This window comes from Talpa occidentalis, unplaced genomic scaffold (genome assembly GCF_014898055.3).
Source record: "Talpa occidentalis isolate TD23 unplaced genomic scaffold, MPIMG_talOcc4v2.1 talOcc4.11, whole genome shotgun sequence".
NCBI classification, from domain to species: Eukaryota; Metazoa; Chordata; class Mammalia; order Eulipotyphla; family Talpidae; genus Talpa; species Talpa occidentalis.
In genome coordinates, this window is record NW_023601104.1 from 34018072 (window position 1) to 34040388 (window position 22317).

Here is a 22317-nt window from a genome sequence, read left to right on the forward strand (position 1 = left end):
TCTGTTAATTGCCACCCAAAGGGGTTTTTATTTAGCTTTTAAATTTCTATTTAAAAATTGATAGGCAATCCAAGTATTGGGAAAGTTTTAAGCATGTTTGCAACAACTTGGCTACAGAATTTATATCTTCAACTATAAATTTTAGGAAATCTAAATACAGAGATAGTGTTTCTAGTGTAAATTTACTGTCTGAATTGAGATGCGCTCAAAGTATAAAATACACATCAAATTTTGAAGATTAAGTGAGAATGTGAAGTAGCTCATTAATAGTTTTTATTGATTACATAATATTTTGAATATATTAGGTTAAATAAAATATCAATATTGATTTCACCTCTTTTTGCATTTTATTCACCTTTTTGCCTTTTATTTAATGTGGCCACTAGAAAATTGAAGATCACACGTGTGACTCACATTTTATTTCTGTTGGGTGATATTGGACTCTAGCTTCCTGGGGAAGCTCGGAGTAACTGACAAACTGGCACAGCTGGTAAGTGGTTGAACCAGAATTTCAATCTAGATTCCCAAAGCTAGAGCGCTTTCTTTTTGATTAATGGGAAAACATCATTTGGTTTGATCTAGGGCCTCCAACAAAACCTGCTTGGGCGTGAAGCAGCAGTTCTCATCCTAAGCTTGATGTCCCGCAACTGTGTCCAAAGGACTGCCCCAGGAGGGGAGCGAGAGAGCGAGAGCAGGTGGGCAGGACCCCTCGCTGGACAGACTCCCCTACTCTTCCATACGACCACCAACCCCTTCAACTTGAGAGCTCTGCTTTGATTATTTCTCTTCCACACTGGGCATGAGACTTTGAGAGTACAGTTTCTACTTTCCAAAAGAAAGCGGTGAAGAGTGAAGTCGCTGGACTCAAACAGATCCTGTCCTTATGAGCTGCTTGACTTTGGGCATGTGAATTACTCTGAACCTGTTTCATCATCTATAAAATGGGGATTGGTGTTACCTGAAAGATCAGGTGATGAGTTCATGGAGAATGTAACGTAGGCATGCAGTAAACATGACTTCACTCTTCCTCTCAGGCCGCCTGGACTCAGTTCTGAGCGTGTGTGTGTGTGTGTGTGTGTGTGTGTATAATGAAGTTGAATGTCTATTGAATAGACAGTAAGTGGTGATCTTTTTTCCCTGACAGTTTCTTGCTTCATATTTTCCCTTATCCCCAGAATTATTTGTTTTCAGTGCTAGTATCATATTCATCTGCAGACAGCGAGGGACATGGGAGCTGAGATAAACCGGGGGGTGACGGTACACGCCAAGTACGGCATGTGTGATGATTAGATCCTATGCACTTTTTCTGGACTGATGAGACGCAGAGGCCTGCAGAGGGCAGCACGTTGCCAGTGCTTCAGCTGTGCAGGAGGGGTTCAGGAGCTCTTGGACACTGCAAGAAAACAGAACCTTCTCAGGCACAGGGGGAATCTGGGGAATTTCTGGAAGGAGTCTCAGTTCTGGTGTTGAGATGCTTGTTGTCATTATATCCTGCAAAGCAGTGATGTTGGCAAGATTGGGGTTCCTGGACTGTTGGGTATCTCCCAACTTCACACCTGAGAGGCACCTAAGTGGAGAGCTAACCTAACATATTATTTTACCAACCCAGAAGGCAACCAGTTTGTGAGGTAGATATGTTTGTATTCCCGTGTTAAAGAGGAGAAAACAGAAACTCAGAGAGGATAAGTATCCTACCCTAGGTTTCATAGACAAGAATTAATAATTAATTAAATGTATATTAATTCAATTTTTTTTGTTATATAGGCAACAGATTATATCTGATCAGCTTAGCAAAGTGGGAGAACTGGGTTTTGGGGTGCCTCAAAAGAGAAGGTGCAAGAGAGGTGACAGGTTTGGCCCTGAGGGGCAGGGCCAGGGCATCTCAGGAACCACAGTAGCCTCTTGTGGCCCTTTCTCTCCCCAAGCACCTGTGAGACTGAGCCCAGTCCCATTCCAGCCAGGCTCTGTAGCTGTCAGGTCTGAAATTCAGGTTCCCAGGAGCAAGGTTCTGAATGCAGCTGCCTGGATCACCCACAGAGGCCAGGGTGTCAGGTCAAATATGAAGGAGCTATTTCAGGCCCCGCAGAGAGGTTCGGACACTTCGCTGCAGGAATCCACAGCTGATCTATTCCGACCTCCTGTCTCACAGCCAGGGTGCTGGTGCTGTCAGGTAGCTTCAGGCAAATCCTAGTGACAGGCTGGCGGAGGATTCCAAAGGCGCTGTTTGCATTTTAATAAGGGATACCCAGAGAGCAGAGGTTTTTGGGCCTTCAGAGATCTATTCTCTCCAGTGCTGGGAAGTCTAGGCATTACACTAGAGGGGAACCAGCCACAGGGAGCCACGCCTGGGACCTCCTGTCACTCCACACAAGGGTGCCTCCAACTCATGAAGTTTCCCCGTTTATCTTGCTTCTCCTTGTTCCCCTAGCTCCTTTCCATCTCTCTCTCCAAGGATTTAGTAATATGTTGTCTAGACACTACTGCTGCTGTTTCTCCTCCATTAATCCATTTTAATTGGAAAGTTATCATAATGCAAACTCTCTTTGGTATTATTTGAGGCTCTGCATTATTAGAACTTCACCAACTCGCTTTCCCAGCAAATTAAACTTGCTATGGAAGCAATGAGATCAGCTGCTCATATTAAATCAGGCTGCGTGTTGTTAAGCGGGGTTGGGAATGAGGCTTCCTCAGCTGGGTGGGGTGCCTTGCTGGAGGCGTTTACAATGGCACCACTGTTTCTATACTGGGGATTTGGCCTCTGTGCCCAGTTCTTCTCTTTGGCTGAGTTCCCTGTGTTGGAAATTAGGGATGGGAGGAAAAAAGGGGACTAAAAGCCTCTGGTGGTATCTGGCCTCTCACCCAAAACTCAGGGCAAATGGCCAAGATCGGAATGCGTACCAGCCTGACACTTGACAGATGTCCGTATTAGTCCTTGGGACCCTGTAAGTAGTATTCTCAGTTGCTTTATAGAGAGCTGGAAACTGAGGCTCAGAGAGGGCAGCAGCTCTTGCTCAGGGTGGGAAGGCAGCCCTGCCCTGGAGGGTTGTATAGATGTGGTAGAGCGGAGACTCCTCTGAGTCTAAAACCATGCTGCCCTGAGGGATTATGTCAGACCAGCCATAATCCTTTTTCAGGGTAGACCCTGGAATGGATTCACTTCAGGCTGATGGTATGAAAAGCAGTTCCTAAAGTACCCAGGTAGATTCATGACTGGTCTAAACCAGTCATAGAATTCTGTTTCCCTTTGCCCAGTGATGGGTCCACAGGCAAGTGGCTCAATTCTGGCTAACTGCACAGAAGAGCAAGGCCATGGGGCACTTCTGGAAGAAGTGCTACTCTGATAACAGAGTTTTGGAGAGGGAGCTTTTTGCTTCCTTTCTCTCTTCCAGTATGGACACTATTTGTGATGACTTAAAAAATATGTCAACTGATTCTTTGGCCTTCCTCCATCCAAGGGTAGAGTCTAATTCTATTTCTCTTGACTGTGGCTGGACTTAGTAACTTGATACTAACAAAAAGAGCATGACAGAGTGCAGGCGTGTGCCTTTTAAAGATAGGTCAAGAAGAGATATTAACATGTTAACTCACTTTTGTGGAAGCCAGCTGCCTCGTCATGAGGACCCTCATGCAGACTGTGGAGGGATCCTTATGAGGAAGGACTGAATGAAGTCTCCTCTCCAAACCAGCATCAACTTGCCAGTGGGGTGAGTGAGCACATTCTCCAGCCCCGGCAGGCCTTCATATGGCTGTGGCTGTGGCCAACATCTGACACCTCACAAGAGACCTCAAGCCAGACCCCCAGCCACGCTGCTCTAGAATTCCTACTCTAGAAACCATGTAAGATCACAACTATTTATTGTGGTTTTAAGCCACTGAGTTTTGGGGTCATTTGCTACCCAGGCAAAGCTGATGAACATGGGGTCATCCAGCAATGTTGGAACCACGAGATGACACAGAGTTCCCTGCGGTTACTTGAGAAAATAAGAGCCCTAAATTCACCATTAGTTAGAGGTTTGGCTGCTTCTAACCAAAGGAGGAAGAACACCAGCTCCTTCCTGCCCCAGCCTAGGGAAGATAGGCTATGAGATCCATTGATCTGAAGAAGTCCACAGCCTCTACTCAACTTGGCAGGAGCCAGGGACAAGCACAGGAGCACATGATGGCTTCTGGGAGGCAGCGGTAAGAATTGATGGTAGAATTTAGATGTGGGTGAGAGAAACAGGAGAGAGGGCATTTTAGAGGAGTAGTCTGAGAAAAGTGGGGTGTGTTGGTCTGAGCTTGATATGGAGTGAAGTGCCCATCCTCCCTGCTGGGTTCATTGGTTGACTGGACACAGCTTCCTGCTGTGTCAGGGAGAGGGAGCTTTTTGCTTCCCTTCCTCTCTTCCAATATGGACACTATTTTTGGTGACTTTAAAAATATGTCCGCTGATATGGCCTCCTCTTTGAGGGTGCTGTGGGCACAGCTGAGATGAAATGCCCCAATTCCTCGGGACTTGCTTCTTGTTCCCAATGCAGGGGGTCTTGTGGGTATCTGGTTGCTCTCTCTACCTCAGTCCATGGTTTGTCAGAATTCATGTTACTGCTAGGTGGTAGGGTGCGTTAGGGTGTGGAAGTGGAAGTTCTGTGCAGCCCTGGGAAACGACCCTCAAAAAACTTTTCTGGAGGGCCTCTCTGGTAGTTCAAAGGGTTAAGCATAGTGCTGTGAAGCTGTCCGCAGCCTCTGCGGCACAAGTTCCATCCCCTGTCCGGCCAGGGAGCTACCCACATGGCGCAGCAGACCTCTCCTGTCTCACTCGCTGCTCCCCTCAGCAGTGTATTTCAGTCAGTCTGCCTGTTCTGCTCTCCACTCTGTCCCTGGTGAATCCTCTCACCACCCTCCTTGCCGCACCTCTGGCCTGTACCCCAGCTCTTGTACGCATAATAAATAAATCTTAAAAAAAAAAAAAACCCAATAAACTTTTCTAGACTAAACTCAGGTCTTGCTAAAGGGCTAAATGGTGTCTGTACCTATGCTGAGATTTAATAGAGGTCTCTGGAGACATAATATCCCTTGTTGTGAGAAGGCAGGCACTTGATGACTGTCAGGGCTCCTGACCCTGGGGGATGCCTGCCTGTGTGGTGGTGCAGGGATGGCACGTTCATAGCTCCTCCAGGAAAGGCGACTCAAGTGATTCACATTTCCGAACAGCCAAGGCAGAGGGTCTCGAGGCAGGAGGCCTGAGAGGCATCATGTCAAGGCGACTAAAGGGGCACAAGCTGTCAGTGCACACCCAGTCCGAGTGTATTCCAAAGGACAGGACCCCAAGGCTCTGGGGAGAGTGACTGCCGCAGTCACCATTGCCCGTGCAAGTTCATTTGCTTAGAGAATCTCCTCTTTCCTGACCTGATCCCAGGCTGGTAAGACCACAAGGGCAGGCATGTGGCGTGCCCTGAAGACTGCAGTGGATGTCAGAGGTCCAGGGGTTTTCAGGGAGTATCTAAAGCACCCAGATCTGGGGAGAAATCTATAGTATCCGGTCTCTCAGGAATCAGCATTTTCCTATAAGCGCTTCAGCTGATGCATGCCTACTCAGTGCATCTGAGGGCCACCTGATGACCCTATCTGTCCCCAGGCAGTCACCTATCTGCCTGGTGACTTGGCGGGACAGTGTGGGCAACCCTTACGGGAATAAAGAAGCTGAGGGCTACCCAAGGGCAGAGTCAGGGCCAGAGTCTCTTCACTGGCTGTTGGAGGTCTCTCATCCTCCAAGTGGGAGCTGGGGGGATAGATCTGTGGAAACCCACAATCAAGGGGTGATGGTGGTTTGGGGTAGCAGGAGCTCTTGCCCACCCCAACTATGACTGTGGACTCACCTCTGGTCCCAGCCCACCTTCCTGATTCTGGGAATATTAATAAAGAAGCATTTACATTGTGCTTCCTAGTTGCCTGGGCACTAATTTAAGTGCTTTGAAAGTACATCTCAATAATCCCCACAATGGAGTACCCTATGAGATGGGCAATGTTATTCTCCCCACTTTGCAGAGGAGGAAACTGAGGGACACATGCATAAATACTCCAAATTCATCTGGACTCTCAGGCCTTGAAGCTGCTAAGAGGGCTTTCCCTCCGGGACTTCTACTTCAAGCCTTTATTTGACTGAGAGAGATAGCACAGAGAGGGAAGGGCCAGGCAGAGTCCACGTGGAGCTGTGGCCAGGTCTTAGCTCCTGGCCATGTTGCCTTCCTCAGGAAGAGATGCTTCCGTGCTGTTCTGGCCTCAGGGCTCATTACTGATGCTGCAAATTGAATGAAATAGCTGCTTGGTTACAAATTAATAACAGATTTGTTTGTCATTAAGGCAGCATTGTTTAATAAAATTAGTTCAGCTGAGCATAATTACCTTCATATAAAATTCCCCCTTAAAAATTACTTTGATAAATCTAAGCCAATTAAGCATGCAGAAAGAATGGGGCGTGGGGTTTGGCTTCGGTTGGGTCCAGAGATCAGTTTCCAAAGCCCTTTGGGTCACTCCACCAGGGACCACTTGAAATCTCAGTAGAGAACATGTAACAGTTTCTTCAAGGCCCAACTGTGGAGGGTCTTGAATGGTCCTCTCACTAAATCCAAAACAAGTAGGCTCTGCCTGTCTTCCAGCCTTTCACACTCATTCCTGAATTTGCTTGAAACTCGAAGACATTCAAGAGCTCCCCATTACCCAAAATGACTATCCCAAATCTTGATCTTATTGCTCAAGGTCCTACAAGTCTGGCCTCAATGGATGACCAGATACTGGGAGTAGGAGGCTGAGGTCTTAGGCACAGCTCTGGCCCATGCTGGGTGTTCTCAGACACTTCACTGCCCCCAGCCATCTGCCATCCTCTCAGGTCTCCCTTCTGCTATCTGTCCCTCCTCGGAAGCTGCCTTCCTTCCTGGCCTGGTCACTCAGCTTACTGGTGACTTCTGGGTCCCCTTTGTGGCTGGGGTCACACAGTTCTTTCTGGAATTCCCTTCCTGCTCCTCTCTGGTGATTTGGCTTCAGTTTAGGCTTCAGCCAATACCTGCCTCTCAGTCAGCCTCTTCCTCTTGCTCTGCTGTAACTCCCCCCACCCAACAGCCTCTCCCTGTTGGCCTCCTGAGCTCGACCTGGTGGGTGGGTGTAATCACACCCCTCATGCTTCATTTATAGGACCTCCTTCTACTTTGTCAATTGGAATTTGTTGTATTGTTTCTTTCAATGATTCTCTGGGAATACCTGCAGTAGAATTCAAAGATGCCTGTACTGAATGGGACTCCAGAGATCAGGTCGAACCTCCTTATCTAAAGATGGAAAGGGAGGTACCACCCTCACTTCCAGTGGTCTGGATGCTCATCTCCTCACTTCCAGACTGGAACATACGCCAGCCTGCATTTTTCCATTGTGTCTGGTCTGTTCCATCCTTTCATGCCTATAGTTCCCTGAACAACATTCTCTTTTGACCAGGCACCTCGATTTCAGCCCTGAGGAGGTGGTTAAGGGTTGTTTTTCAAGCAGAAAAGTTCAGGTTGGCTTCACAAATCTTTCCTGTGTAATTTATAGGCACATGGTTCCCAAATGGCCTGCAGGAAGCCAGTGGAAGGTAAAGATGCTGCAGAACACCATGTGTGGGGTGGAGGGGTGGGCATTGATAGACTGCATAGTCCCCTGGCACTTTACAGTGCACAGCCTGCACAACTGTACACTGTGCGGAGGATGGAGACTTGGGGATATGTCAGGAAAAGACCCAGAGCAAATGGCAGGAAGACGGCCGAGATGAAGAGGGAAGTAAGGCACAGACTCAAGCAGGAAAGAGGACAGCCCCTTCTCACAGAAAGCACAGGTTGGTCGTGGAGAACACCTGCTTTGCAGGTTGGTACAAAATCACTCTGCTCTGCAGCTTTGGGCCTCCGTTTTCTCATTTGTAAAATGGCAAAAACAACATGTACTTCACAAGGGCATATAATGAGAAAATAGATGTGAAAGAGCTTCAAAAGTAGAAAGTGAAACCCAGAAGTCAGTGATGTCAAAGCAAATGAACAGATTTCAGAGCACAGGGTATCTGGAAGGGGCCCCAGGACCCAAGGATTCCCTCCCCTCTGCTCTGAGCCCAGCACCCCAGCTGATGGCCTGGTAGAGGCCATGTTCAGAGGTTGGGGACAGGGGTGTGAGTGCTATGGGAGTGATGGGGTGGTGTGGGGTGAACCACTGGTCTCACTTCCTCTGCAGAGAAGGGAGGACAGTTCCCTTGTCCCTCAGTTTCCCTTGATGCTCCCACATTCCCAGGGCCCAGACGCCTGGGGTGGCCCCTCCTGAAAGACATCACCAGTCACCCTGCCAGAGCACTTGGGAAGGGGAGGGATGGGGGGTGGGGACTGCAGCAGGGGGAATGAAAGCCCAGGCTGCCTGAGCGACAGTCCCTCCTGGAGGGGGGAGTCAGCTCCTTCTAAAGCCCCTTTTGAAGGGGACCTTGGAGCTCTAATGAGTTGAGAGCTTTTATGGGAGCCCAGGCAAACCAATTAGGTTTGCTTAAAAATATTGTATTCATTAGCATGAAAATAAAGCTGAACTTTTTAGAGATAATTGCATCTTTTAAAATGTGGTAGTCTTTGTCTGGGCTTGTCTCATAAATATGCATGCTGCATAATCCTTTTGGAACCGTGGTCGCAATCATGAGTAACACACAAATGCATCCAGGGTGTTAATATTCTGACAAGAGTGGGGCCTCTTGGGTAGGCAGTGCCACCAGCAGCGGCCTCCAGAGGCGGCCCTGTAATCCCCAGCTGCAGCCCGCATGGCTTAGCGACAGAGCTTGGTCCTGGGTCCCTGACACCGTAGCTCAGGCTCCTGTTCTAAATCTTTCCCTTTTGCACTGATGTCTCCAAGGAGGTAGGCTGCAGAATTCTTGGGTTTTTGCTCAAGAAGGGCGGCACAGAGGTCGAGCTCAATTTACAGCTAGGGAGATAGAAGCCGCTGGGGGTTAAGTGGGTTTGCCAAGGGCACCAGCAGGGATGGGGCCAAGATGAAGCCCAGCTTGCCACTGCCAGCTGATGCTTCTTATTTGAAAGCAAGTGATGGTGCCCTTTAGGGAAAGAATTGTGTTTACATTTAGCTGGGAAGGGATTCAGGGTAGGTTGGTGAGCATGGGTGGCTGAGTTGGGGGAGAGGGGTGAAGTTCCTGCGGGGAGGACTTAAGCTGCAATCAGTCCATTTCTATCAGCTAAACCACCCTGTAGGGTAAAGAAAATATCAGGCTTTTCTGCCCTTCCGCCATCAGGATAGATGATGGATCCTTGTCCTGAATGCATGCCTGATGGCGGGCACCTGGAATAGGGTGTGGGCATAGGTAGATGGGATTCAGCTGAGCTAAGACTGTGCTTTTAAGGGCGGCGTCACGGGGGGACGCCAGCAGCAGCAGCACCAGCACCAGCAGCCGCCGCAGCCGAAGCCGAAGCCGAGAAGCAGCAGAACGAACGCTAGAGAGCCCAGATAGAGTGAGGACTTGCTGGGGGCTGGGAGGCCTGCCAGCCTCCCAGCCCCCCAGCCAGCACCCCTGCCTGCCATATGCCTGGTGAACCCCAAATAAAAAACCTGCAAAACTACTGAGGACTCTGACTGCTCCTTTACCCGGTCTGCATGGGATCAGAAAACCCGCACCGTGTCCGGTCCTGCCCTTACAATTGGCGTAAGTCGGCAAGATCCATGCAGACGGGTATTGGAGCTCTCCGAAGACCTGGAGGGACTAAGGAGTAAAAGACTGCCTGTGACGACGCTGGAGGCACCATGGCGGTATAGAAGATGGATACGTCCACGAGCTACAGGATGAGACCTGGCGTGGGGAGACGCCCGAGAGGACCAGCCAACGACACCGGAAAGGACCAGCCAACGACACCGGATAGGACCAGCCAACGACACCGGAAAGGACCAGCCAATGACCCCTGAGGCAGCAGGCCATTGCTGAAGCAGGGAGAGGCCAATGGACTGATAGACTGATGAACTGATGATTTTGGACTGACAATCCCGCCAGAAGGCGGAGGACCTTAGCAGGTTATGTTTATTTTTTGAGAATCTGGGGGTGGCCAGTGGGCCTAGATGGCCAAAAGCAGCCTGTGTATGCCCAGTGGCCAGGTGGAGGAGAAAAGCCAACTAAGGTGGCAAAAGCTGGCACTGATGCTAAGTTGAGAAGCCCTAAAGCGGCTGTTAAGCAGCCTGGGTATGCTGAAGCCCTGTGAGTCTCGTAAAATCACCTATGGGTGATGCCCTGCTCATTCTTGAGTGAGGGTGAGGAGCTGAGGAGGCCGTCCTTGGGGGACGGGTGGGGAATGTGGCTTGGGGTGGAGCCCAAGCCAAATGCAAAGTTTGGATCCCCAACCCATGTGCTTGTGCAGTGGGTTGGCTTGAGAGCAGGGGTCTGTGAGTCGCATGGGTGGCCATGAAGGCCGAGTGTTGGAGCGACTGCAGACAGAAACCCTGAGGGTTGGCGATTACCCCCAACAGAATAAAATTGCCAATCCCAGAGCTAGTGCATCCTGGGGGTGGATGCTGTGTGTGCCTTGTAGCCGAGACTACAGCCAGAGAAGGCCAGGAAGCCTGACGGCTCCTGGTGTGATATAGCAGATGCCGTGTGTGATTTCCCCTCCCTCGTATGAGCAGTGCCTTCGGCAGCAGATTTGGTGGCTCATCTGCTGGTACCAATAATTGTCTTTTGCACTTGGTTGGTGCCCTGCCTGGACTTATTTGTGTTCTGTTGTATTTTGTTATGTTGTATTTTGTTATTTGATGTATTTGCTTTTGTGGGCCATGGCTGCATTGTTTGTTTGCTTAGAAAATTGTGTATATATGTATAGACTGTATGGCAGAAAACCCTGAGGGGGTGGACTGTAGGGTAAAGAAAATATCAGGCTTTTCTGCCCTTCCGCCATCAGGATAGATGATGGATCCTTGTCCTGAATGCATGCCTGATGGCGGGCACCTGGAATAGGGTGTGGGCATAGGTAGATGGGATTCAGCTGAGCTAAGACTGTGCTTTTAAGGGCGGCGTCACGGGGGGACGCCAGCAGCAGCAGCACCAGCACCAGCAGCCGCCGCAGCCGAAGCCGAAGCCGAGAAGCAGCAGAACGAACGCTAGAGAGCCCAGATAGAGTGAGGACTTGCTGGGGGCTGGGAGGCCTGCCAGCCTCCCAGCCCCCCAGCCAGCACCCCTGCCTGCCATATGCCTGGTGAACCCCAAATAAAAAACCTGCAAAACTACTGAGGACTCTGACTCCTCCTTTACCCGATCTGCATGGGATCAGAAAACCTGCACCTGTGCCCATGTCCTGACCCTACACACCCCAAATAAAGCAGTTTGCTACGTCAATGCAGCTTTAAGGAAGCGCTAAGGAAGTTCTAAGCAACTCCCTTACCAAATGGAACTGCTCCTCAGTCCTTCTGGGTAGAAATTCCTGAGCTGTCCATGGTCCCTGTCCTACAGGGGTTCTTTTATTTCCTCCCTCTCCCTCCCTTTCTCTCTTGGGATAGCTTTATAAGAGAAATATCCCACTTCTTAGTGGGAACCTAGGACTGACCTCCGGGAAAACTGGGAGGTCAGTGAGGTTTCATGTCAACAAACGTTTTCCAAGTCTCTGGTCTGTTCCAGGCTCCAAGCTAAGCCTCCCAGGCCTACAGAGGCAGTTGGCAAGGAGGTTTCCTGATCTCACCCATTTGCAGGCCCATTTGCCAGCTGGGATCCTTGCAAAGACATGATGTGGGGGTGCGGGGGTTGGGGCACATGTTGTCTGTGACTAGGAAAGTCACCTTCTGAGGACTGGGTGGGATTTGGGCAACTTTGAGCAGAGGGAGACCCAAGATTTGGGATATTCTTGGGTAATCTCTGAGCCCAGAAAGTTTCATTTGGCAGCTTTTCAGTCTCCCTCCAGAAACTCCTCTCTTCCATCCCCGGGTGCTAAGCTACCCTCAGGCCACTGCAAGATATGCTACGGGTGCCAAAGTTACCAAATGGAAAATCTAAATGTCCAACTGTGACTGATGGGGTAAGAAAGTACATCATTTTTATTTACAGCCTACCCACTTTTGTGAAAAAAAAATCTATTAGGCTGAACCACATCATATTGCCAATTTAACCACTTTGTGAATAAAATGGTGATTTTAACATCTATAAGGAGCTTTCTGTGTATAGGTGCAGTATATGCATTACTTTATTTAATTCTCAGAAGGAACTCACAGGGAAATATTGTGACTACTGCTCCCATAATATGGACAGAGAAATTGAGGCAAAATGAATAGAACTCTCCCAGGTCTTATGGAGCATTAAATATATAAGCAGTTAGCATGTTGCTAGGTAATTTTTTTTTTTTTTTTTATATAGAGGCATGTTTTTTATTTATTTATTTTATTTGTTTGTTTGTTTTGTTTATACATGCACTGGGTACAGACAGAAGCGCGGGAGGGTGAGAGAATTCACCAGAGCCAGAGTGGGGAGCAGAGCAGGCAGAAGGACTGAAGTACACTGCTGAGGGGAGCAGCGGGTGGCAGGAGAGGTCTGCGCACCATGTGGGATCCTCCTCCGGTGGCCGGGGAGCAGCCGGGGATCGAACCGGCGCCGCAGAGGCCGCAGGCAGCTTCGCAACCCAGCGCTCAACCGCTGCGCCACCGGGGAGGCCCTTGCTAGGTAATTTTAAATTACTTTCAGAAAGGAAAAATCAGCTTATACTTCTAACAACAAGTTTATCTGAATGACAATTTCCCCAAATCCTCCAAACAAGACTATCAAGTGTCCATTATTTTATATATAGATTTTTTTGTTATTTATTTTCCAAAACTCTTTCTATATAATGGCTATTAACTCTTTGTCAGTTATGCATGATGGGACAAATGTTTCTTCTGGTCTGTTACTTATCCTTTATTTCATTTATGCCATTCAAAAATTTATGCTTTTATGCAATTAAATCTATTATTCTTTTATTGCATCTGTGTTTAATGTCTTGAATAGGCAGGCAGCTTTCTTTCCAAGATTATAAAAAAAATTTTACCCTATATTGTCTTTTTTAAAATTTTTAAAATTTTTATTTTTTTTAAAGATTTATTTATTTATGCACATAAAAGCTGGGATACAGGCCATAGATATGGGAGGGTGAGAGGATTCATCAGATCCTGAGTCAGGAACAGGACAGTCAGACTGACTGAAATACACTGCTGAGGAGAGCAGCGGGTGAAACAGGAGAGGTCTGCTGCGCCCCGTGGGTTGCTCCCTGGCTGGCCAGGGATCGAACTCGTGCTGCAAATGCTGCAGATTGCTTCATAGTGCAGTGTTTAACCCCTTGTACCACCAGGGAAGCCTGTCTTTTGTTTTTTAAATAAATATTAAAAACACTTTTTTTGGGTAGAGGGATGAACTAGTAAAGGTTGTGTGGTCACTGTGTACTTCACCACAACACTCTTCAGTTTATAATCTGATATCACTTCACTTACTGTACTCATTGTGGTTGGGTGAGGTCATGTGATTAGTTCTAGCAGAGTTGTGAGCATAAATGGAGAGGTCATTTCAGAACCGGGCATAATGCAAGACCTAGTCTGTGTCCACACCTCCTGTGGCCATGTTTGAATGGTGGCTGCTCTAGCTGTTGGCTCCTGCGTGATTTCAATGAGCAGGGCCTTCCCACCAACCTGCATGGACCTGTGCCCTGAGCCTGAGTCAGCCTTCACTGGGTCAGATCTCTTATATTTGAGGGTAGTCTATCCCTACAGCACAGCACAATCTATTCTGGTTGATATCAGAAGGGATCATTCTTTTGCATTTTCCATATGGACAGCTTATTGTTGACTTTCCACTGTTCTCGTCTTTCCTTGATGTTGTAAAATGCCATGCTTATCTTGTCTCCAATTCTCATATGTACATAGGTAAATATCTGGACTCTTAAATATCTGGACTCATCAATTCATTTGCCTATTCTACTAGAATCAATGACTCTATTGATAAAGTGTCATAACATATTTTGATATTTTACAGTGCAGGTTTTCAAGCTTATCTTGTTTATTTTTATGAATTTACTTTCTAGACAAACTTTAGGTTTAGTAGTTCAAGTTTCATAAAAATCCCACTGGAAGATGGGTTGCATTCAATTGATCTATTAATGAAGGAGAACTTTTGTCTTGACATATAGAATCTTCCTTATATTTTTCATCTTTTAATCCTTATACTTATAAGAAGTATTTTCTGAGCTCCTATTGTATGCCAAGTGTTTTGCCGGCACCAAGGTTAAAAAATAAATAGGATGCAATCTGTGCTACTCAAACTCAAGCTCAAAGTCTAGTGGGACCAGGACCAGGTATGATGGCCCTATGGAGTTGGGGCAAGGCCTGGTGGGAGCCCAAAGACAGTGTGTAATGATACCCTGTCTTGCAGTATGGAGAGGAGTCAGCCAGCAAAAGGGCCTACTGGGTGGATGGAAGTGTGTGACCCAGTGGTCCAGGTGAGATGGAAGGAGAGGAAGAGGGAAGCAGGAGCTACTCACCCTACATGCACTGTCAAGGAGTGCATGGGCTGATCCCCAGAAGAGTAGGGTCCCGCTGAAGTATTTTGAGACTGGGCCCTATGGCCTTAGTGTAGCCTATATTTGGGACTGATTTGTAAATGTAACTGAGAGGTGGTCTGTAATCTCCATGTTTAATCACTTTGTTAATCAGTTTGGAGCATTAAGCAAGCCAAAGGATTACAAATGTATAAGGAAAAAAAGGGCTAAGACCTAATGAGGACTAACATTTATAGAGCACCTACTCTGTGCCATGAATCCTCATAGTACAGTATTCATGTCAGTGTCAGGTCTTTTTACAAAGAATGAAACCTCACACTAACTCCAGCTCCTGCAAGTATGACTCCCATCTTACAGACAAGACCAACAAGGTTCGGAGGGCTCAGGGGATGGACCCCAGACCCACGGGCCGGTTAGCCGCAGAGCTGGGCCGGTACAGCAGATTTGGCATTTCCAAATCTAGTAGTCTTGCTGCCCCTCCACAGCTGCGTCTTGTTATAAAAAGGAGCTGGTTTGCAGCCTGGGGAGGAGAGGGAAGGCTCACTCTTGGCCAAGTTTCATTTAATTTTCCATCAGTAGGTGTCAACTGTGAACTAGTCAGAAATGCTAAAATAACAGCTTAAAAACATAGGAACAGAAATGGAAATGTAATTTTAGCGTGCCTCACCAGCCCCCTCCTGAAGATAAGTGCTGCTTATGGAGTATCTGTTACAGAAATGTAACACTTGAGGACTAAACTCACAGGAGTTGCTGGCGATGTGCAATTTAGCAACTCAGCCTGTTAAAGAAGGGAGGGAAAAAACCCAAGTCTACAGGCTGAAAATTGAAAACAAAAGGAAATGGAGAAAAAAGCAACATAGCATTCCTGCCTCTGTTTGAGGTTCCTCCTAATAGCCTGGGAAATAGTTTGTTGGGAAAAAAAGTCTTGCCTGGAGGAAACATTAACTCGGGGATGGCGTCTTGGATGGAAAAGGAGGCTGGGATTAGCCAACTGGCCTGAAAGATCTTTGGCAAATTAGCAAGGATTCCTTCAGCTCCTACTATGTGCTGGGCCTGCTGCTCAGCCAAAGGGGCTTCACAAGGAGGGAAATCCGGTTCTTCCGTCCCGAGTTTGCTGTTGGAATTTGATGTAACGCCCACTGGGACCAATGACATGATGAAACATATGAGACCAGTTGTCTGTGGGGACAGGTCCCATGCTGAGAGAACAGAGGGATGCAGCTCTGGTCTGGGTGGGCTGAGGAAAGTGACATGGAGAGGAAACATAGCGTCACAGCTTAGGGCAAAAGATCTGAGTCCCAGTTGTGACTCTTCATCTTTCTGGGTCTCAGATTTATCAAATAGAAGTTCATCAGATGGTTTCTCAGACCCTGCGACCCAACATTCTACAAATTAGGATTCATAAAATTCCCTCTTACAAGTAACAGATATCAGCTCTGATCATCTCAATCAGAGAAGCACTGATCAGGCCAGGTAATTGTGAAGGCTAAAGGTAGATCAGGCACGGCTGGATCCAGGCGCTGACTTAGGTTTTCTTGGACTCTGGCTTCCTCCCATTACCCTCCTGTTATGCTTTTTCTCTGTCTTTCCACCATAAAGAGGCAATGATTTTGATTGCTCCAACAGACTCGCCCCCAGGAGCTCAGCCCCACCTAAACCACAGGGAATGGGTTTCTTCTTCCAGAAAAGAACAGCTGAAAGGGAACAGGATTGATGGCAGGCAAAAATGACGGATGATCTCCACATGGGCCTAGAATGTGTCTCAGGTTCAGATAAGAGAGGTGGAGGAGGGGAGGAGAATTTCAAGGAAAACTCTAGGGTCAAAGCTATGCCACAGGCCTGGCTGGAACAACAGTGAAGCTCAGGATGGGAGTGGGGGGCTACCTGGATGTGGGATAACCAGGGCCACTCTGGACCTGGGGCCACTCCGCCACCCCCTGCTGAGGCCCCCGCCCCGAGGTTTCCCATTGCCACAGACCATATGTCTAAATAGCAGGATGTTGAACTCATACTCACAATCTAGTAAATAAAATAGGTTTCTCCACTTAATGAACGCATGTATTTCATGATGACAGGAAGGCAGATTTCTATTTAGAATTTTCTGGATCCTTGGAGTTCTGTTCCAGAATGAGATGAAACAGGGAGAACCTGTAGCCCATCCCTTCTCTTCCCACCCCTGACTCCATCCCACTCTCTGGAGTGGACACGTCAGCATAGACACCCGAGCTCTGAGCACAGCCCTATAAAGAGCTGTCTTGGGGCTGTTTACCTTCAGGGGCCTGGCCTGGGGACGAGGCCTGGCAGGTCTGGGAAGCGGGCTGTGGAGGTCTGAGCCATGAGTTGTGCAAATTCTAATCCTGGAATGTAGCATGGAGGGGTATGTGGGCTCTAGGTGTGCACTTCCTCTTGGCCCTATAGACTGACTTGCTCCAAGGAGAGGGGTGCAGCCAGAGGAGGGGCCACATAAAGGTCTGGGTCCAGGGTAGAGTCTTACCTGCCCAGTCTGAGGGCTGGTACAGGTGGGGAGCCGGGAGTAGACGCACCCAGGTGGGGTCCCAGAGGAGAGTTAAAACTTGGAAGGCAGACCAGGGAAATGAAATTGAAAAATCTGTTTGGGCTTGAATGAGATGGCATTGAATGTGAGGCTCCAGAGGCTGGACTTGCTCCTATGGACAATGGGAAATGTTTGGGGGGGGTGGTCTGAGCGGGATAGTGGCAGCGCTGGCCCCAGGTCCAGAGTAGCCCTGGTCCCACGTCCTGGAGTGCCCCCCTCTCTCTCCCATTCTGGGGTATTTCAGGAGCTGCTTCCTCCATCTGCAACACTCTTCACCTTGGGATCCTTGAGATTGAGCTTTGCTGTGAGGACAAGTCCTTTACCCTGAACCCCTAAACTCACCCCAGACTGACTGACCTTCCTTGTACTCCTGGGGCCCGGTGTGTTTTCTTCATCACCGAGTGTGGTCCTACAATGGCTGGTCTCTACAACTGAAGTTCATTACACCAGCATAGGAAGGTCTACAAACCAGCCCCCAGTAAATGTTGGTGGGAGAGAGGAGAGTAATGCAAGAAATACAAGGGAGTTGGGGTTAAGTGAAAGCACAGTTGTAGAAAGTTATCTTGTGTACAGATGGCCCTTGAGGAAGGCTGTTTTGTTCAATGTTGTTTCATTATAACGTTGATGAGGAAACAATCCCAGCTGACAATGAACTAGCAAATCATACTGTTATTTGAGGGCCTACTGTTATTATATGTGGTTTTGCTAAAAGTCTCCACTTCCAAGAACCTATGGCGGTTAAGTGAGGACTTACTGTACTGGCCCCTCTGGGTTTTGATCACCTTGCTCCATCCATACCCCTCACCCTCACCCCCACCCTGCAAAACACCATGGAATCTGAGAGCTTTTTACCACCTCTACTGTAAAGCCAGGGAGGGGCCCGCAGCCACTCCGTTGCTCACCTGCATGACTGCAGGTCTCTTCTTGACGCATCCCTTCCCTCTGTCTTCTGCTGACTCCCTCCAAGGTACCCATCAGGGGCACCGTCCTCTTTACAGCTGCCTCCCCCACCCGCGTCTCTACTCCTCTTCCCCGCTTGAGTTTCTCTCCTTGCAAGTGATCACCTCTAGTGCACTCTCCACTCTGTCTTCGTCTTAGTTATTGTCGGTCTCTCTCCTCTGTGGTTGGGACCACAGAACTCTCTCTTTTTGCTTTTACTTTTATTTCCATTTATTTTATGCTGAACTTATTCCTGGGCCACACATTTCTTTTCTTCAATGTCTTCTGGGATGTCTTTTTCTTCTGTTCCCTGGGATATGCTTTTCTCCTCTTCTGGTTTAGGAACAACCTGCTCTTTGTCAGTGAGGTCCAGTTCAGTGTGGCAGGGGGCGCTCATGAAAGGGTTCATTGGACCATGAGCTCTGTAAGTCCCGTCACACATCTTGTTCACCTGCAGGTGCTCAATGACGAGAGTCTATATCTAAACCCTTATATTTGGCATTACTCTTTAAAGCATTACTCTCAGCATTTTTAAGCACATGCAGTAAAAATTCAGCACTCTTTCTGGGTCACTGACCCTGTGTCCAACCCCACCGTCTGGCCTGGGCACATGCCCCAGCTCCACCATTGTAACGGCAGAATGGCACACACCGCTAGTGTAGAGGGACATCCTCCAGCTACCAGTGGCTTTTCTGATGATACCCCTGACAGCCTGAGCATTTTCACGGCTGTTCTTAAAATGAACAGGAAAGTATGAACCCCTTGATTGGCATGACTTTGTAGGCATTTCCCATTCAAGTGAGTAGCCAACCATTTTCAAAGGTCACCTAAAGCTGCTTAGGGGAAGAGCTATTTTCTCTCTTTTGTCACTGATATTCCCTTGGCGCCTACAGCAGTGCCAGGCATATAGTGGATGCACACTACAAGTTATTGAATTATTAAATGAATGCCTGTGTCTCCAAACCAGTGAGTCTCAAACAAAAATGTGCATGTGTCTCCCGGGAAAGTCACTAAAATGCGGATGCTGATTCAGGGGTATGGATGGAGAGATTCTGCATTTCTGAAAAGCTCCAGGTGATGGAGAGTCTGCTAGGCTGTGGATGAGGCTCTAAATGGTAGTCCATTTCTCCCACTCACCCCCTCCCCACCCTAGGAAGGAGGGTGGTCTGGACTTGGAGGTAGGGTAAGTGTTCCTTGGAACTGAGAGGAGCAGGTGGGACCCTCCCAGTCCCCATGATGGGGGCCATTTGGCTCTGGTGTGACTGGGTGGCCAACCAGCTGGCCGGTGCATTGATTGAGTCAATGATGGAATGGCCTGGCCCAAACTTTCCCTGTTCTGTGCTGGCTTTCAGAAAGAACTGTTCCCCCTCCCACATCTCTTCACTGTCTCTACAGCTGGCTCGAACAAGCAAAAGATTTCTCTCTAGCACTGGGCTCTGTTTGGCTTTGCACCTGCTGCCCGCAGCTGTTGCTGAAGTTCCCGTTAATGGCACAAATGGAGTTTCTAATGGCCGGGCCTAAGCGCTGGTTGGCAGCAGGGTGAGGATGTGTGGGCTGTCCAGACAGATGGGAACTCTGCCAATGACTGGGATCCAGGCTGCACTGTCAGTCAGATGGATGGCCAGACAGTGGGTCAGATGGCCAGACAGACAGACTGCCAGACTACCAGACAGCCAGCTCAGAATCTTCATGCTAAAAGGCTGTTTAAGGGCACTGAGGGAGAAGTGTAGAAGACCCCCAGCTTTTGAGGAGCTCACATTTTAATTGAGGTGGAAAAAATGATATAGAAAAGTGTCGAAGGAGATGAGGCCCTGGGTACTGTGGAGCTGCGTCTGTGGAGCCAATCAGAAGAGCTCCAGAAATTCTGATAAAAGAATATTTCTTCTCCCAAAGATTCTGACTAATTAATAGACTATTTTAAACTTAAACCTGAGATGCTCTCTGTGGCTAAATAGTGCATGCACTCATTAAAAAGTTGTGACACGTAAAAGCTTTTTAATTTACTGAAGCAAAATAAAATCATAGGTGGCACTGACTGGCCATTATCTAAAACTGCTAAGAGCTCTTGAGGATTATAAGGGTTTGCATTTCTTCTGCTGCTGGTTTTTGGGATTTCCTTCAAAAATATATACCCCAAACTCAAATATTTACCCCAAGTTAATAATGCTGATGTAGGTCTAGTGTACTACATTTACTGAGAATATTCTATATACCAGGTGCATCATCTGACTTTGTCCTCTCACTATGTGTTACTGTGAGGTGGTGGTCGTCATCAACTATTGAGCCACTCATTCCATTTGCTGTCTATCTGGTCTCCGTGTCCTGATTACTCTGGAGGGACCCTCCTCTCCAGCAGTCATTCCTGCTGTGTGACAGACCTGGCCAGTCAGAGCCTCTGGCCATGGTGCTTGGTTCAAGGGTGATCACATGATCCAAGGAGAGCCAATGATGCTTAGAAATGAAATTTCTTCTCCCCACCCGAAGATGTGGAGCTGAGAGGATTTAAGACCCCCCCGGAAGCTTCTGCCTCTAGCTTGTGGACAACAACAGGAGATTCCCCCCCAAAAGTCTAGGTTTTGTCCAAAACCACAGTCAGGGACCATGTGGAGACTCTGACTAAGGCCTGTAGGAAACTAGTTTCTGCTCTTCCTACCCTCCCTGCCTGCCCTCCACTCATCCTGCCATCCTCGTGCCTCAAATGGGCCTTAGCACTTTCTCAAAAAGTTAAACATAGAGTTCCTCTATGGTCTGGATATTCCACTTCTATGAATATATCAAAAAAACAGAAGTAGGGACTCAAACAGATATTCGATATTCATATACCACGTTCTTAGTAGCATTTTCCACACCAGCCAAAAGGTGTAAACAATCCAGGTGTCCATCATGGGTGAATGGATAAATAAAATGTGGTATATCCATACAATGGAATATTATTCAGCCATGAAAAGAATGAAATTCTGACATCCTACAATATGAATGAACTTTAAAAATATTAAGCTAAATGAATAAGCCACATTTAAAAGGATAAGTATTGTACATTCCATTGACGCAAAAAACCCATGTGTAGGGACAGGAAGCGGAATAGTGGTTACCAGGGGCTGGGAGAGGACACATGAAGAGCTATGTTTAAAGGGTACAGAGCTTCAATATGGAATTATGGAAAAACTCTGGAAATAGTGATGATGGTTGTACAATATTGTGAGTGTACTTAATTGCAATGAATTGCACACTTAAAATGTTAACATAGTTATATATATGTAAGTATATATATATATATATGTTTTACCACATTTTAAAAATTAAAACATATGCCTCAAATCACACTGCATTGTAATTTTCTGTGCAGAAGAGAGTTCCTTTCCAAGGACCATGGACTTCTGGAGAAGACCATCTTGTGTTCATCTATGGTTTCCAATTGCCTCATCATTCCTGCAGTGGAGGTGGTCCGCCTGACAGCCTGGCAGCTGGGCCTCTTCCTTCAGTCCAGTGGACATGGCTGGGTGGCCACCTTCATGGTCTGAGTACAGGCACAGCTTGGAGACAGTGTGGGTGCTGGCCCAGACCAACACTATTGCCATAAGCTGAGCCACATGAATTATGTTGACCCAATATTATAGGCCATTAAGCAATAGTAATGTTATAGCATGCTGTCAGAAAACAATGACATGCCTTAATTTAAAAACACTTTTTTTTTCCTAAAAAATGGAAGCCATTATCTGAAACTTGGGTGCATCATAATCTCTTGTTGGTGGAGGGTCTTGTATAGAACACAATATCCATGAAGCGTAATAAAGAGAATAACAAGAAAAAAAAAATGATGTCTGCTTGTATAAATGCCTCTTCCAGTAATTGCCAAAAAAGCGGGATTCAAACCCCCACATATGCAGATTCCCTGAGGCCTCTTGCCCAAATGCCGAGGTACTCCCCAAATTTGCAAAAGACCAGTCTAGTCTGTTCCCAGAGCCGGAACAAAGCGGCAGTTGCCAGAAGCCAGAATATGTTTCATCCATCCAGCAACTACAGTGCTACTGAGACTCGCTCCAAATCAGGGACAGTTGCAGTCTGTGGCAGGGGCTTGAAAAGGTGCCCCCCGACTACAGCTGCAGGGGCTAGAGTGCGGCATCAGTGGTCAGGTCTGAAATGGGCTGCATGCAGAGACCCTCTGGCTGCTGCCTGCACCAGTTCACATTCCTGTTCAGGGCTTGGAGATCATTAGCGGGTGAGTCCAAGTGACCCTGTGCACCCATTCTTTAATGCCCTTTCTGGCCAAGGAAGTGGTTAGTACAAATCATAGAGGAG

At 47.7% G+C, this 22317-nt stretch overlaps 1 pseudogene; it reads right to left on the reverse strand.

The window, feature by feature from the left end:
* Positions 1–18249: 18249 nt before the first annotated feature.
* Positions 18250–18832, reverse strand: LOC119237949 (60S ribosomal protein L17-like; annotated as a pseudogene).
* Positions 18833–22317: the final 3485 nt, after the last annotated feature.